The sequence below is a fragment of the Salmo salar genome, chromosome ssa05 (genome assembly GCF_905237065.1).
Source record: "Salmo salar chromosome ssa05, Ssal_v3.1, whole genome shotgun sequence".
NCBI classification, from domain to species: Eukaryota; Metazoa; Chordata; class Actinopteri; order Salmoniformes; family Salmonidae; genus Salmo; species Salmo salar.
This window is the reverse complement of record NC_059446.1, coordinates 85,391,336-85,402,121: the sequence shown is the minus strand read 5'-3', so window position 1 is coordinate 85,402,121 and position 10,786 is coordinate 85,391,336. Positions and strand designations below refer to the sequence as shown.

General features: G+C 45.5%; 1 protein-coding gene across 1 annotated transcript in view; it reads right to left on the bottom strand.

Annotated features, from left to right (window-relative positions):
• Window positions 1–9,838: 9,838 nt before the first annotated feature.
• LOC106573032 (neurobeachin-like protein 2) overlaps window positions 9,839–10,786 on the bottom strand; it is a 143,692-nt gene continuing 142,744 nt past the window's right edge. Inside the window, 1 exon segment of the mRNA XM_045717767.1 lies at window positions 9,839–10,786. This exon segment is cut by the window's right edge and continues 1,242 nt beyond it. The gene's annotated coding sequence lies outside the window, so the exon portion shown is untranslated.

The following is a 10,786-nucleotide window of genomic DNA, read 5'->3' as shown; positions in this document are numbered from 1 at the left end:
TGTATATAAATGATATAGGATAATTAACATATCAATGTATAATATTGTAACCTAGCAGTTGTAATACCGGTAAGTAGGCTAAACTCTACTGTAATAGACTATTGAAGCACAAACACGGATATTTAGCTTAGTCCTAAATAATGTCAGGGCTATTTAATTAATGTACTATTTGTAAGTCGCTTTGGATAACAGCTTCTGCTAATGACTAAAATATACATGTAATAGCCCAGACATTATTTAAACTGTTTTCAAATATTCAGGGAAGGCATATGGTATAGCCTCTATATTTTTGGTTTTTGGACAAGCTGCCTCTATGCATATCTTATTTCAGGTACTTCTTCATTTTAGTAGTCTAGAAAGTAGTCTCCCACAGTAGCCTATTGTTACATCCCAAATGGCACCCTATTCCCTATCTAGTGCCCTGCTCAAATGTAGTGCACTAGTTAGGGAATAGGGTGCCATTGGGACATTACAACAGTAGCCTAGCAGAGTTGTAACATATCAGTGACCTTCTCTGTTGATTGTTCTCTCCTGGCTGTCTCTTCTCTTCTGTCTCTCTCTCCAGCAGCCAGACAGTCTTTGAAGTGCTACTACTATTGTGTCTGAGAGACGTCTCCATTTGTCCCCCTCTGAAGTCCCAGGACCCCATGTGGTGCCTTCTTAACTATTTACAAGGTGTGTCATTCACTCAATGTTTGTCTTATAAATCCTTTTGAATCATTTAAAAGATCTAACATGAACTTGAAAAGCTGCTACTTTCTGCATGCCTGGGTCACGCCCATAAAATGGATGACCTCTGATTCTAACTAATAGGCCTATTAAATAGCCCAGACATTATTTAGGCCAAAGCTAAATATCAGTGATATGTCCTTCAACATGCTACTACAGTAGAGCTTAGCCTACATACTGCTATTACAAGTGCTAGGTTATAATATTATACATTGACATCCTAATTATCCTATATAATTTGTATACAACATATACTTTTATAAGCATGTACCTACACTATATATACAAAGTATGTGGACACTCCTTCAAATTAGTGGTTTCGGCTATTTCAGACACACCCGTTGCTGACAGGTGAATAACATCGAGCACACAGCCACGTAATCTCCATAAACAAACATTGGCAGTAGAATGGCCGTACTGAAGAGCTTAGTGACTTTCAAATGTGGCACCGTCATAGGATGCCACCTTTCCAACAAGTCAGTTCGTCAAATTTCTGCCCTGTTAGAGCTGCCCTGTTAGAGCTGCCCTGTTATAGAGCTGCCCTGTTATAGAGCTGCCCTGTTATAGAGCTGCCCTGTTATAGAGCTGCCCCAGGCAACTGTAAGTGCTGTTTTTTTTGGGGGGGGGTTACCTTTATTTAACTAGTCAGTTAAGAACAAATTCTTATTTTCAATGACGGCCTAGGAACAGTGGGTTAACTGCCTTGTTCAGGGGCAGAACGACAGATTTATATCTCGTCAGCTCAGGGATTCGATCTTGCAACCTTTCGGTTACAAGTCCACTAGGCTACCTGCCGCCCCAAGTGCTGTTATTGTGAAGTGGAAATGTCTAGGAGCAACAACGGCTCAGCCGCAAACAAAATGGTAGGCCATACAAGCTAATAGAACGGGATAGCTGAGTGCTGAAGGGCGTAGCACGTAAAAATCGTCTGTCCTCAGTTACAACACTCACTACTGAGTTCCAAACTGCTTTTGGAAGCAACATCAGCGCAAGAACTGTTTGTCGAGAGCTTCATGAAATGGGTTTCCATGGCCGAGCAGCCGCACATAAGCCTAAGATCACCATGCGCAATGCCAAGCGTCGTCTGGAGTGTTGTAAAGCTCACTGCCATTGGACCCTGGAGCATTGGAAACGCATTACCTGGAGTGATGAATCACGCTTCACCATCTGGCATTCCGACGGACAAATCTGGGTTTGGTGGATGCCAGGAGAACGCTACCTACCCAAATGCATAGTGCCAACTGTAAAGTTTGGTGGAGGAGGAATAAAGATCTGGGGCAGTTTTTCATGGTTTGGACTTGGCCCCTTAGTACCAGTGAAGGGAAATCTTAACGCTACAGCATACAATGACATTCTAGAGGATTCTGTGCTTCCAACTTTCTAGCAACAGTTTGGGGAAGGCCTTTTCCAGTTTCAGCATGACAATGCCAACTAGCACAAAGCGAGGTTCATACAGAAATGATTTGTTTAGATCGGTGTGGAAGAATTTAACTGGCCTGCACAGAGCCCCGACCTCAACCCCATCGAACACCTTTGGGATGAATTGGAACACAGACTGTGAGCCAGGCCTAATCGCCCAACATCAGTGCCCAACCTCACTAATGCTCTTGTGGCTGAATGGAAGTAAGTCCCCGCAGCAGTGTTCCAATATCTAGTGGAAAGCCTTCCCAGAAGAGTGGGGGCTGTTATAGCAGCAAAGGGGGGGACCAACTCCATATTAATGCCCATGCTTTAGGTCATGTAATGTATTTACTAAAACTATAGGCTAAAATCAGTGTTATTCATGTTAATTAAGAGACTGGCGGGGGAGAATATTAGCCACTAATATAAATATCAGTAACCTCTAGGAAAAATAACTATAGGCTTTGAAAGTGACTCGACCACTTGAAGATCTCGGGGCCAAAACGCTGCACATCAGACTCTCACACTGCAAGAGGAACATGCCAACAAAGATTAACAGTGTGACTCAACTGAGGGGAATGTAACAACAAAAAATGCTAGGTACAACAAAAACACAACAGTCAATAAAGCAGCTATCAGCAAAATCAGTGCAAGTGTTAGTTCAAGAAAGGCCAGTACAACATCTGTGAGCTGCTTGTGCTGAAAGTTCCAGTTAACAGATTTCCATTGGTTTATTCTGGTGGTTCGTTCTCTCAGGCTCAGCTCTGTTTCCAACCAACCTTGTAAAAATGTTTTTCTAAAATGACTCTTGCAGTGAAATACTGTATGGATACTACTGAGTATACAAAACATTAAGAACACCTGCTCTTTCTATCACATGCTGACCAGGTGAATCCAGGTGAAAGCTATGATCCCTTATTGATGTCACAAGTTAAATCCACTTCAATCAGTGTAGATGAAAGGTTAAAGAAATATGTTTAAGCATTAAGACAATTGAGACATGGATTGTGTGTGTGTCATTCAGAGGGTGAATGGGCAAGACAAAATATACATTAGGAAGGTGTTCCTAATGTTTGATATACTCAGAGTACAGTTACAGTATACATAAAAAATAACCACTACTACTTTATACATTTTCAAAACAGTTTACTTCACAAAAAGTGAGTTTATCGTACATTTTCTGGACTAAATCCTTGCGACAACAATAGGCTACAGTCAGTGATCACTATGTGGTACCCTACTTTTGAGAAGAAAAAGAAATGCACACCTATTAAGGCGACGTTTCTAGCTGTCTGCATCAGGGTATGATCACCAGGGTATGATCATCAGGGTATGATCACCAGGGTATGACCACCAGGGTATGACCACCAGGGTATGACCATCAGGGTATGATCACCAGGGTATGATCATCCGGGTATGCCTATCAGGGTATGCCCATCAGGGTATGCCCATCAAGGTATGCTCATCTGGGTATGACCATCTGGGTATGACCATCAGGGTATGATAATCAGGGTATGACCATCAGGGTATGACCATCAGGGTATGACCATCAGGGTATGATGATCAGGGTATGATAATCTGGGTATGACCATCTGGGTATGACCATCAGAGTATGACCATCAGGGTATGACCATCAGGGTATGACAATCAGGGTATGATCATCAGGGTATGATCCTGATGAAGACAGCTTGGCTGTCGAAACGTTGGATATTACATTTTTGCATCTGAGCTCCTAGAGTGTGCGGCTCTCCCTTATTTTCAAGTACCCTACTTTTGACCAGGACCCATAGGACTCTGGTCAAAAGTAGTGCACTACGTAGGGAATAGGGCACCTTTTTGGACATAGACTTTGTCAGCGATGACTAGGTTCTCCAGACCATCAACTCCTCAATTTATGGCTGGTGGTCGTGTCTAGGGTGAGTAGCGCACTATAAAACCCTGGTCTGTCTGTCCGAGAAGACACATGGAGGGAGGGAGGGAGGGAATTGAGAGAGCTAGAGGTCAGAGCGGAGGATAGTTAGATAGTTTGAGGGTAGTTGTGGTTCTGGTCAGGAAGACCACCAAGACAGGGGGAGCTGATGATATCCACCCTCCTCCTCCCCCTGACCTCCACCCTCCGCTTCCCTCAGTCTCCCCTCAGGACGAGAGGTCAGGCAGTAATACAACCCTGATCTGTCTGTCCTACAGCCAAGAATACACAAGGAGGGAGGGAGGGAGGGAGGGAGGGAAGGGAGGGAGGGAAGGGAGGTAGGGAGAAGAGAAAACAGGGAGCGAGGGAAGGAGAGAAGAAGACAGGAAGGGAGGGCAGATGAGAAGACAGGGAGGGAGAGCGAGAAGACAGGGAGGGAAGGAGGGAGGGAGAACAGGAAGGGAGGGTGAGAACAAGACAGGGAGGGAGAGGAGACAGTGAGGAAGGGAAGGCGAGAAGACGGAGGGAGGGAGGGAAGGCGAGAAGACGGAGGGAGGGAAGGAGAGAAGACGGAGGGAGGGAAGGAGAGAAGACAGGGAGGGAAGGAGAGAAGACAGGGAGGGAGAGAAGACAGGGAGGGAGCGAGACAAGGAGACACAGGGAGGGAAGATCTCCCCTCAAGACAGGAGAGGTCAGGACACTATGGGCCCTGGTCAAACGTAATGTTCTAGATAGGAACTTTGGGATACAACCTCTGTCTCCCACCACCATCAGTCTCCAGTCAGGGCTAGAGAGGATAGGACAGGAGGAGCAATCTACCTGCTAGAACCAAGAGCAAGGTGTCAAGCCCTCCTCCCATTGTCAACAGGACTACATCAGAGGGAGAATAGCCTCTGTATCCCTCCTCCCCTCCTCCCTCCCTTCCTGACTTCCCCCCTCTTCTTCTCTGCTTGTATTGACTGGAAGGGCTACAGGCCTGTTTACCCCCCTCCCCTCCCTACGGCCTGCTGAACTGTCCCCTTGAGGTGTTTATGGGCCGGCTGACAGGATGTTGGCTCAAAGGATCCTCTTTAAGTAAATGTGGTGTAGCTGCTGTTACCTTTTCAACAAAAACATAACTCTACAACAGAAAAACTGTTGAGATGAGTGGTAGAATAAGCAGTGTTGAAATGTTCTCTCCCTCTGAGTGAATGAATAAATGTGACTGAATGATCTTCTGTATTGACAACAAAATGGGCTGAGTTGAAGAAGTAACATCAGATCGGCACTGTCTTGCTTTGATGATCCTCACACTGGAGAAAATGATCATCTCAGAGAATTATCTTGAAGGTGTGAGCTGTGTGCTTATGGAAAAGTTACACGACAGACAAGCACTTTGATTAGAAAAGCTTGTTATTTCAACAGCTTAGAAGAACATTAGAGACATCAAAACAGTAGGTCAGAAGCAGTAGAACAGGTCCAAACCAAGACAGGCCTGCCCTCACCTCACCTGCCCTCACCTTACCTCACCTGCCCTCACCTCACCTCACCTCACCTGCCCTCACCTCACCTCACCTGCCCTCACCTCACCTGCCCTCACCTCACCTCACCTGCCCTCACCTCACCTCCCCTCACCTGCCCTCACCTCACCTGCCCTCACCTCACCCTCACCTGCCCTCACCTGCCCTCACCTCACCTGCCCTCACCTCACCTTCCCTCACCTCACCTGCCAAGCCCTCACCTCACCTGCCCTCACCTCACCTGCCCTCATATCACCTCACATCACCTCACCTGCCCTCACATCAGGCTTCAGTTGAGATTGTGCTGGGTGCAAATGAGCACACTTTTTAGTCTCTCTCAGATATGTACAGTATTTATATGGGATGCATCCCAAATGGCACCCTATTTCCTATGTAGTGCTCTACTTTTGACCAGGACCCAAAGTAGTGCACTATGTAGGAAATAGGGTGCCATTTGGGACATAAACATTAAGTCAGGAGAAGTTGCCCCGGACGCTGATCTTAAGGAGTCCGCATGTTTCCCAGCCAAAACAGTTTGGATGTGTTTGTGCATATTAATTATCTAATGTTAGCTAAATGTACTAATGAATACATTAACATTTAATTTAAATTGACAATTCTGTTTACGGTCTTGTGCACGTTTTAAATGAACACAATACAAAGATGTCAGCAACAGGTGACGTGCAGGAGCTTGCAGGGATTTGTAGTCTTGCATGATGTCAACTTTGATGCTAATTAGCATTTTAGAATCAAAGTAAATAGAGCCGAATATATTGATAAAAGTCACCTTGTCCAATAGAGATTTACATGGTTATCAAAACATCACACCAGGGTAAGCCTACACGAAACACAGCCCTTATTTTAAGTGTATCTAAAATCCCCTATGGGAAAAATGTATGGTGGAAAAACGACTGGAACCATTTCCCGGTTTGACCGCTAGGTTTTATGGGTATTATAACACCTCCACTGTGGGGCTCTATAAAGTCTGTTGTCATTCAATGAGAAATGACACGTTTTCATGCAAATTCTTTCATTGTGAAATACTGCACCAAACATCTTAGTTAGATGTAAAATTGCAGTGGTGTAAAGTACTTAAGTAAAAATACTTTAAAGTACTACTTAATTCGTTTTTGGGGCTATTTGTACTTTACTATTTATATTTTTTTACTACTTTTACTCCACTACATTCCTAAAGAAAATAATATACTTTTTATGACCAAACATTTTCCATGACACCCAAAACTACCCGCTACATTTTGAATGCTTAGCAGGACAGGAAAATTGTCAAATTAAACGCGCTTATCAAGAGAACATCCCTAGTCATCCCTACTGCCTCTGATCTGGCGGACGAACTAAACACAAATGAGTAGTTTGTAAATTATGTTGGAGTGTGCCCCTGGCTATCCGTTAATTAAAACTACAAGAAAATTACGCCGTCTGGTTTGCTTAATAGAAGGAATTTAAAATGATTTTTTACTTTTGATACTTAAGTATATTTTAGCAATTTCATTTACTTTTGATACTTGAGTATATTTAAAACCAAATACTTTTAGCCTTTTACTTAAGTAGTATTTTACTTTCACTTAAGTCACGACAATTGAGTACTTTTCCCACCACTGTAAAACTGCGCGACTAAGATCTCCTCGGCAAAAACGTAAAAATGTATGACAGATTTCTAAAGTTATTTTAGATTCATTCTGATTATTTTGAGGAAGTGTGTACTGGCTACGGCATTCCAAATGGACAAACAGTACTATTTCTATTTTTTCAAGCAAAGGTCTTTTAGGGGTGTATGCGAGCACATACGTTCGGTCTTTAGATACATTTTTCATTTTCCCCATTATCATTTAAGGTTAGAATCTGGGGGTGGAATCTGATCCTAGATCAGTGTTTAGGGGCAACTTCTACCTGGAGTTCTTTATTCAGCAGTAGTGTCCTGGGGCTCAGGGACTGTGGTGCGGGACACAACTTCTACCTGGAGTTCTTTATTCAGCAGTAGTGTCCTGGGGCTCAGGGACTGTGGTGCGGGACACAACTTCTACCTGGAGTTCTTTATTCAGCAGTAGTGTCCTGGGGCTCAGGGACTGTGGTGCGGGACACAACTTCTACCTGGAGTTCTTTATTCAGCAGTAGTGTCCTGGGGCTCAGGGACTGTGGTGCGGGACACAACTTCTACCTGGAGTTCTTTATTCAGCAGTAGTGTCCTGGGGCTCAGGGACTGTGGTGCGGGACACAACTTCTACCTGGAGTTCTTTATTCAGCAGTAGTGTCCTGGGGCTCAGGGACTGTGGTGCGGGACACAACTTCTACCTGGAGTTCTTTATTCAGCAGTAGTGTCCTGGGGCTCAGGGACTGTGGTGCGGGACACAACTTCTACCTGGAGTTCTTTATTCAGCAGTAGTGTCCTGGGGCTCAGGGACTGTGGTGCGGGACACAACTTCTACCTGGAGTTCTTTATTCAGCAGTAGTGTCGTGGGGCTCAGGGACTGTGGTGCGGGACACAACTTCTACCTGGAGTTCTTTATTCAGCAGTAGTGTCCTGGGGCTCAGGGACTGTGGTGCGGGACACAACTTCTACCTGGAGTTCTTTATTCAGCAGTAGTGTCCTGGGGCTCAGGGACTGTGGTGCGGGACACAACTTCTACCTGGAGTTCTTTATTCAGCAGTAGTGTCCTGGGGCTCAGGGACTGTGGTGCGGGACACAACTTCTACCTGGAGTTCTTTATTCAGCAGTAGTGTCCTGGGGCTCAGGGACTGTGGTGCGGGACACAACTTCTACCTGGAGTTCTTTATTCAGCAGTAGTGTCGTGGGGCTCAGGGACTGTGGTGCGGGACACAACTTCTACCTGGAGTTCTTTATTCAGCAGTAGTGTCGTGGGGCTCAGGGACTGTGGTGCGGGACACAACTTCTACCTGGAGTTCTTTATTCAGCAGTAGTGTCCTGGGGCTCAGGGACTGTGGTGCGGGACACAACTTCTACCTGGAGTTCTTTATTCAGCAGTAGTGTCCTGGGGCTCAGGGACTGTGGTGCGGGACACAACTTCTACCTGGAGTTCTTTATTCAGCAGTAGTGTCCTGGGGCTCAGGGACTGTGGTGCGGGACACAACTTCTACCTGGAGTTCTTTATTCAGCAGTAGTGTCGTGGGGCTCAGGGACTGTGGTGCGGGACACAACTTCTACCTGGAGTTCTTTATTCAGCAGTAGTGTCCTGGGGCTCAGGGACTGTGGTGCGGGACACAACTTCTACCTGGAGTTCTTTATTCAGCAGTAGTGTCCTGGGGCTCAGGGACTGTGGTGCGGGACACAACTTCTACCTGGAGTTCTTTATTCAGCAGTAGTGTCCTGGGGCTCAGGGACTGTGGTGCGGGACACAACTTCTACCTGGAGTTCTTTATTCAGCAGTAGTGTCGTGGGGCTCAGGGACTGTGGTGCGGGACACAACTTCTACCTGGAGTTCTTTATTCAGCAGTAGTGTCCTGGGGCTCAGGGACTGTGGTGCGGGACACAACTTCTACCTGGAGTTCTTTATTCAGCAGTAGTGTCCTGGGGCTCAGGGACTGTGGTGCGGGACACAACTTCTACCTGGAGTTCTTTATTCAGCAGTAGTGTCGTGGGGCTCAAGGGACTGTGGTGCGGGACACAACTTCTACCTGGAGTTCTTTATTCAGCAGTAGTGTCCTGGGGCTCAGGGACTGTGGTGCGGGACACAACTTCTACCTGGAGTTCTTTATTCAGCAGTAGTGTCGTGGGGCTCAGGGACTGTGGTGCGGGACACAACTTCTACCTGGAGTTCTTTATTCAGCAGTAGTGTCGTGGGGCTCAGGGACTGTGGTGCGGGACACAACTTCTACCTGGAGTTCTTTATTCAGCAGTAGTGTCCTGGGGCTCAGGGACTGTGGTGCGGGACACAACTTCTACCTGGAGTTCTTTATTCAGCAGTAGTGTCGTGGGGCTCAGGGACTGTGGTGCGGGACACAGACCTGGGTTCAAATACTACTTTTAATCTTTCAAATATTTTGAGCGTTTGCTCTAGCCTGCCAGGAATGTCAAATGGCGTTTCACATTTTGGGACTATTCTATTGGATCCATCAAATCAGGCATGCTCAATCAAGCTCAGATAAAGTATTTTTCATGATTCTGCATAGTATTTGAACCCAGGTCTGGTGAGAGATCAGTCAGGAGGATAAAAGTTCATGAACTCAGAGTTCCATAGGTCCTATTCCCTATATAGTGCACTACTTTGGACAAGGGCCAATAGAGAAACTATTGACAATAGACAATAAAGCAAACAGACACGTATAATTTCTGCAGGCATTTCAGGCACACCTTTTCAATAAAACCCAGAAGTTCTGTCAACATCACAGCCAGATCATTAACATAGACATGTAATAATGCATTACCATATATTGTGACCCTTGACCTTTTAAACACATAGCATAGCGACACAGTAAAACAACCATCAAAGTTACAGTAATATTAACCTCGTTCCCAGGCTCGAGTGCTACTGAGAGAGCCGGAATGGTGGAAAAGATTACAGCAATATTCTCTCTTTTTCTCAAAAATTCACTCTCCATCCAATCACAGATGACAGTCTGTTAGTAGAGACGTTAGCTGGTAGATGCGATTTTGTTGCCATTGCATTTCCTCAACAGTTCCCTTTTGTCTTTGTGACTGAGTCCCAAATGCCACCATATATGGGGCCCTGGTCAAAAGTAGTGCACTACACATGGTGCTATTTGGGACGCTTCCTTTGCGTCTCTCCCATCCCAACATGACAGTGCATAACAATAGTCTCTCTCCAACCCAACCGCAAAAAAAGGGGGGTTTTCACAGGAAGTACATTCCTCTACTGGCTCGTTGGGAGCCCAAGTCTATCTTTCCACCCATGTGTTCTACAGACACCACGACTGCGTCTCAAATCGCACCCTATTCCCTATATAGTGCAGTGCTTTGGACCGGAGCCCTGAGCAAAAGTAGTGCACTATAATAGGGGAAAGGGTGCCATTTGGGACACAAGCCATCTCTAGTTCAAAAGGGTTCAACTCAGTGCTTCAGAAAATAACAAGATAATAGCAGTATAAAAGGTTAAATAGCCCTGATGGACGAGGACACTTTAACAGCTGTCTGTCTAGCAGTTTACCAACAATATGACGGTTAGTTACATGTGATGCAGATTTGGTTGCCGAGGACACGCAGGTCCTTACGAAGACTGTAAAACACCGGGCTGCTACAGAAGTAAAAGTGATG